Raw genomic sequence first — 7,610 nt, 5'->3', positions numbered from 1 at the left:
GAACTGGCTTGAGGATAATAGGTGGTTCAGGTGGTGCCATCTGTTGGTAAGTCAGAGGAACTGCACACCACCAAGCTATAGCTCTGACAAATTATACATAATTGTTCAAATAAAGTTGATATGCTAAAAGAACCCTATCAAGATAAGCAAATGCCAAGAGGCCAAGAACAACAGAAAATTTAAAAGCATATGAAGAAACCAGAAGTGATGGATAACCCAAATCCAAACACCCAAATCAAAAAATAAGAGGAGATACAGTACTTGGAGCAATTAATCAAAGAAGCAATCACAAACAACAGCATCATGGCATAGGATACTAATAAGATGAAGAAAACCCTAGAAGAGCATCAAGAAGAATTTGCAAGAGTAAATTAAAAAAATAGATGATCTTATGGAAATAAAGAAACTGTTGATCAAATTAAAAAGATTCTGGACACACATAGTACTAGATTAGAGTAAGCTGAGGAAAGAATAAGCAAACTTAAAGAATGCAGAATGGAAAGTGAAAATACAAAAGAAAGAATGGAAAAAAAAATTAAAAAAAAATCAAAATGGATCTCAGGGGTACGATGGACAACATAAAGCACACAAATATGAGAATCATTGGTGTTCCAGAAGGGGAAGAGAAGAGTAAAGATCTAGGAAGAGTATTCAAAGAAATTGTTGGGGAAAACTTCCCAGCCCTTCTAAACAACATAAATATGCAAATCATAGATGCCCAGTGCACTCAAAACAGAATAAATCCAAATAAACCCACTCTGAGACATATTCTGATCAGATTTTCAAATGCTAAAAAGAAGGAGCAAGTTCTAAAAGCAGCAAGAGAGAAGCAATTCACCACACACAAGGGAAACAACATAAGACTAAGCAGTGACTACTCAGCAGCCACCATGGAGGCAATAAGGCAGCGGTATGACATATTTAAAATACTGAAAGAGGAAAATTGGCAACCAAGAATTCTTTATCCAGCAAAGCTCTCCTTCAGATTTGAGGGAGAGCTTAAAATCTCCACAGACAAACAAATGCTGAGAGAATTTGCTAATAAGAGACCTGCCCTACTTGAGATACTAATGGGAGCCCTACCGACAGAGAAACAAAGAAAGGAGAGAGATAGAAGGAGAAGAGTTCAGAACTAAAGAGATTTAGTAAGGGTATGTTAAAGGATATAGAGCGGGGTGGGGAATATATCTGACAAACATAAACCAAAGGATAAGATGGCCGATTCAAGAAATGCCTTCACAGTAATAGTATTGAATGTGAATGGATTAATCTCCCCAATTAAAAGATATAGATTGGCAGAATGGATTAAAAAATATGAACCATCAATATGTTGTTTACAAGAGACTCATCTTAGACACAGGGACACTGTTCTGGTTTTCTAATGCTGCCAGGAAGCGAAACACCAGAAATGGATTGGCTTTTATAAAAGGGGGTTTATTTGGTTACACAGCTACAGTCTCAAGGCCATAAAATGTCCAAAGTAACACATTAACAACCATATACCTTCACTGGAGGATGGTCAATGGTGTCCAGAAAACCTCTGTTAGCTGGGAAGGCACATGGCTGGTGTCTGCACTGGAGTTCTGGTTTAAAAATGGCTTTCTCCCAGGACATTCCTCTCTAGGCTGCAGTTCCTCAAAAATGTCACTCTTAGTTGCTCTTGGGGTGTTTGTCCTCTCTTAGCGTCTCAGGAGCAAAAGACTGCTTTCAAAGGCCATCTCCAAAATGTGTCTCTCAAGTGTAGCGCCTCTCTCAGCTCCTGTGTGTTTCTCAAAGTGTCCCTCTTGGCTGTAGCAAGCTTGCTCCTTCTGTCTGAGCTTATATAGTGCTCTAGTAAACTAAACAAGGCCCAGGCTGAATGGGCAGGTCCACAAACCCATGGAAATTATCCAATCAGAGTTATCACATACAGTTGGGTGGGTCACATCTCCATGGAAACACTCAAAGAATTACAATCTGATAAACACCATTATGTCTGCCCACACAAGATTGCATTGAAGAATATGGCCTTTACTAGGGGACATAATACATGTACAAATTGGTACAGACCCAAAGAAATTCAAAGTGAAAGGATGGAAAACAAAATTCAATGCAAGCTACATCCAAAAGAAAGCAGGAGTAGCAATAGAAATCTCATATAAAATAGACTTTAAATGCAAAGAAGTTATAAGAGACAAAGAAGGCCACTAGATACTAATAAAAGGGACAATTCAACAAGAAGAAATAACAATCATAAATGTCTATGCACCCAATCAAAGTGCCCCAAAAAACATGAGACAAACATTGGCAAAACTGAAGGAAGCCATAGATATTTCCACAATAAATGTGGGAGACTTCAACACATCACTCTCTCATATAGATAGATCAACCAGAAAGAGGACCAATAAGGTAATTGAAAACCTAAACAAACCAATGAATGAATTTGAATTAACAGACATATCTAGAACACTACATCCCAAATCACCAGGTTACACATTCTTCTCTAGTGCTCATGGAACTTTCTCCAGAATAGATCATATGCTGGGACATAAAACAAGCCTCAATAAATTTAAAAAGATTGAAACTATTCAAAGCACATTCTCTGATCACAATGGAATACAATTAGAAGTCAATAACCATCAGAGACTCAGAAATTTCACAAATATCTGGAGGTTAAACAAAACACTCCTAAACATTCAGTAGGTTAAAGAAGAAATAGCAAGAGAAATTGCTAAATATATAGAGATGAATGAAAATGAGAACACATATCAAAACTTATGGGATGCAGCAAAGGCAGTATTGAGGGGGAAATTTATAGCACTAAATGCATACATTAAAAAGGAAGAAAGAGCTAAAATCAAAGAACTAATGAAAGAACTGAAGAAGCTAGAAAATGAACAGCAAACTAATCCCAAACCAAGCAAAAGAAAAGAAATAACAAGGATTAAAGCAGAAAAAAAATGACATAGAGAACAAAAAAACAATAGACTGACTAAATAACACCCAAAGATGGTTCTTTGGTCAACAAGAGTACCTCCATTTCTTTTTCTCCTCTGAATTTTATGACAGCCTAAAATACTTCTGGGCAGACTCACAATTGAAGATAAACATAAGGGACTCTTGGTAAAAATTTATGGTTGTAAAAATATTTATTCTGCCATAGTCTTATATTTCACCTGCTACATTCTTCTTGGAGCCATCCCCTGCTCACAAGAACCATAGTGTCCTCTCTCCCTCCCTGCTTCCTAACCAGCTGCCTATCTTATACTTTGAAGGCAGTGTTTGCATTCTGAATAAATTCCCTTCCAGAGCTGAGGAACTCAACCAAGTCACATCTTGTATGCTGTCTTAAGATGAGACCTGAAGCTACTTGAAAATCTAGATTTGGGAAAAAAAAAAATGGGCTTCAGGAACCCCCTCACCCTCGGAGTCTGCAGCTGCAGGAGAAGCTGGAGCCAGCTTGGCTAAGGCAGGCCTGCCTGCCGCTGTTGAAGGGCTATTCCTAAGGGGGTCTAGGGTTGAAGTTTCTTCCTGCCAAGTTCTCTAGATACGACTCCTCTCCTCCCGGAACACAAATCCATCCAAAGCACCCTCTCCCGCTAGTTTTCATTCCTCCCCTCTTTTGCCAAACCAGCCACTCCTCTTCCCCTGCAATTTCTAGATTCCTCTCTTTCAATCCCTTTGCCAAATTTCAAAACAGGACTTTTTTTCCTTTCAATTTTTTTTCAAGTAGAAAATCAGTGTGTGGGCATTGCAAAAATACCTGTAAAATTGAAAAGTATATAAAAATACTTAACCCCACTTCCCCAGAGACAATTGTTTTAAATTTTTTACTGAGTGATTCCTTTTGGGTTTAAATCCATTGAAAAGTATAATTCCAATAAATATGTGAGTGAACTAAATGGCCAATGATAATGGCTTTGCATCCCATGTGCAGAATCCGACAGAAAGGCACTGCAACAAGAGTATGAGAAACATAAATTAAGAGACTTCTGAAAAGCTCCCACCGGAGTTCTCTCGAGTCTCAGCCATGAACTCTTTCTACAATATTGAATAAAATCACCTCATCTCCCTGTGGGGTCAGTTTCCTTATCTGTAAAATAAAAGGGCTAGATGAGAATAATTTTATGTTTACTTCCACCTTACATTGTTTTTTTTTCTTTGTTGTCCTTCCTCAATTTGCGTTTAGTCTTTACATTTGCTTTATTGTGGCTGCTTGTATCTCTGCTTCTCTATTAGATTAAATTAGTAAATCAGTCTTCTTATTCTTTACATCTGTCCAAATACAGGGGGTAGCACCTATTGGGTATTTTATAAAGAAAGGAAGAAGGAAGGGTGACTGTTAAGAATATTGACAATGACCTTTGTCCTGTCAAAGAAAGACTCGAAGACAAAAGTGTTTAGAAAAGAAAACAGGTTTACTTGCAAATTTTAAAGGAGAGTCTAGACTTTTGAAGAATGAGCTTACAAAGTTAAAAATACAGCCGTCATTTAAAGGAAAAATATTTACTGACGTTATACAGCTTACAGGTAATCTGTTCATGGTAGAAAATTAGCAATATTCAAAGAATTGTCATGTCCAGAAGTCACCACATATCTTTAGACATCGGTATTGTTTAAAAAAAAAAAAAAAAAAAAGGTCAAAGACTACAATTAGACAGGATGACCTTGTTTGCTTGTTTGTTTGGAGGTTGGGGGGTTGGGTGGGAGATGGTTTGTTACCTCAGTGCTGTCACTGCTGCTGCTATTGTCGATGCCCTTGGCTGTGGGAAGTGATGTGCACACTTACCCCAGTGGCAGCAGGGAAGGTGGTCATTTTATTCCCAAATTCCTCAAAGAGAATAAAATCAAAAAGGATTAAATAAATCAGAACAAAGTGTCCGAAGCAGGCTTTCCCCACAAAGATATAATAACAAGGTAGACTTTTGGTAAAGAGAGATGTTCCAGTTTGCTAATGCTGCCATCATGCAAAATACCAGAAATGGATTGGCTTTTATAAAAAGGGTTTATTTGGTTACAAAGTTACAGTCTTAAGGTCATAAAGTGTCCAAGGTAACACATCAGTAATCGGGTACCTTCACTGGAGGATGACCAATGATGGCCAGAAAACCTCTGTTAGCTGGGAAGGCACATGGCTGGCGTCTGCTCCAGTGTTCTGGTTTCAAAATGGCATTCTCCAAAATGTCAGTGTCAGCTTCCAATGGCCATCTTCAAAATGTGGCTCTCAGCTGCAGCTCTCCAAACTGTCATTCTTAGCTGTTCTCTCTTGGCTGAAGCTCCGAGCTCCTTCTGTCTGAGCACTTATATAGGATTCTAGTAAGCTAATCAAGGCCCACGCTGAATAGGTTGGGCCATGCATCCATGGAAACTATTTAATCAGAATTATCACCCACAGTTGGGTGGGTCACATCTCCATGGAAACAACCTAATCCAAAGGTTCCAACCAAATCAACACTAATACTTATGCCCCCACAAGATTACATCAAAGATAATGGTGTTTGGGGAGCCATAATACATCCAGATCAGCACAAGAGATTTCCCAGGTCATTCTAATTTCTCACTTTCTTTTATGTGAAAACAAACAACTGAAAACGTGCAGCTGATAAGGAGTCCTCTTGTCACACAAATCGTTATACTCCTATGTCATTGGTTTGCAAATTAAATGTCAAGAGAGTAATGTTAAGCATTCTGTGGAATAATGTAAAATGTTATCCCACAGGGAAGGGCAGGAGAATTGATGGTGTGTTCATCACTATAGGAAGAATTTTTCCCTAGACTCATATATTTCCACCTCCCCTCATCCCCTATAATGGTCTGGCCTTTTTTTTTTTTTTTTTTTTTTTTTTTAAGACAATTCTGAACACTTAGCTTGAACCTACTCTGTTTCCTCTGGAAATCAGGCTTATTCTGTCATGTCTTTGAACCTGGAAGGAATGGCCTGGTCAGAGGTTTACTTGCCTGAAAATATATGGAAGAGTGGGGGAGGGGGCTTATACTCCTTTAGAATGGTTGTTTTTGGTGACCATTACCATAGCCCTCTGTTGTTCATGAATTGCTAACATATGGAACACTTGACTTAGAAGAGTTCTGTACCTATTTACTAAGTCATGAGGACTAGTGTTCAAATAATTTAGTTGGGAAATTTTTGTGAGGAAAATGAATCTTGAGTAGAGTCTTCCAAATTAGTAAAATCTTCAAAGTAGAATCTTTATCAAGTGAGATGTCTTGATAAAGAGGAAGAAAATCATTTCAAAATCGTATGCAGGGCATATATCATGTACCAAAGCTAAATGATGAAGTAGAAGTAAACTTTCTATGTATAGGTAAGTTGGTATTAATAATGTTTAAACATTGGCTTTGAGGCTAAGAAATGGAAAGTTATAATCATGGGTCTTGATCACAGGTTTTGCAAGGAACTAAGGTGGAAGCCCAATTCACTAACGATCTAATAGCAATATAGCATCAAAAATAGTGTAGCCAGGAGAGGCTCCTCACACATTTCCCCAAAATTTCTAAAACTATTTAAAGTTCATGTTCCAATCACTTTTGGGTGATCCTTACTCCTGGTTCACCTTCCCCTGTCATGAATTCCACTCGCCTAGTTTTCTTAGTTAACTCACATCCTCATTAATATGTTTGCTAAGAATAACCTCAAGCGTTATCTTACCCATTTGGATGTTAGAGTTCTGTAGAGGAACAATAGAAGGCAATAATCCAAGACCAAAAACAATTACTCCCCAATGGTGGATTTTCAGATATGTCACAGGGGTAGACGGGATGATTTAGGATAGGTGGTGACTTCCATTTTACTGCTAAACTTCTACAACACATGAAATTTCATATTCTGACTTCCTGTAAGGAAATACCTGGGCATCTTTCTATAGTAGAGAACTATGGTGCCCTCAACCATTCAAAAGCTTATGGTCTGACTCCTCCCATTTACACTGAGTTTGACGAAGACTTCTCTAGGTGAGCCCAAATTATAGCACAAGTCAATTTGAAACCATAAGAAATAATGGTTCTGTATCAAAAAATACAAAGAGATCACTTGTGTCTAATGTTTGTACATCAAAGAATTATACTAGATTTCTGTCTTACAACACATGTTCACTGAGGGCCTTGTTGCCTTCGCAAAGTTGCCGCGAAAATAAACAAGACTTACATCATTTGGAAAATGAAAATTTAAAACACTGTACAAATTTAGGAATGCTGTCTGATTTGTATGGATTACTGTGGCTCCAAGCTACTTCATTATATGTGTGCTAGTTCATATTTATCTTATTGACTTTCTCTCCCAGCTCTAGGAAATAGTGATAATTTTTGGACATTTGCAGGAACTAGGCCAGGCTGGGAGGAATCTGAGGTTGGGAATAAACATTCCCTTTGAGAGACAGACAGATGGGAAAAAATAAAATTGCAGGAGACCCCAATAGATGAGAACATGACCATAATAGAGAATCTGAGACAGGTGATACTCACGAAGCAGGTGTGATGGTTAGGTTCATGTGTCAGCTTGGCCAGGTGATGGTACCCAGCTGTCTGGTCAAGCAAGCAGTGGCCTAACCATTGCTGCGAGGACGTTTGTGGCTGGTTAATAAACCAACAGGCTGGTTTATTAAATCATCAGTCAA

The sequence above is a fragment of the Choloepus didactylus genome, chromosome 6 (genome assembly GCF_015220235.1).
Source record: "Choloepus didactylus isolate mChoDid1 chromosome 6, mChoDid1.pri, whole genome shotgun sequence".
In the NCBI taxonomy this organism is placed as follows: domain Eukaryota; kingdom Metazoa; phylum Chordata; class Mammalia; order Pilosa; family Megalonychidae; genus Choloepus; species Choloepus didactylus.
Note: the sequence above shows the minus strand (reverse complement) of the source record.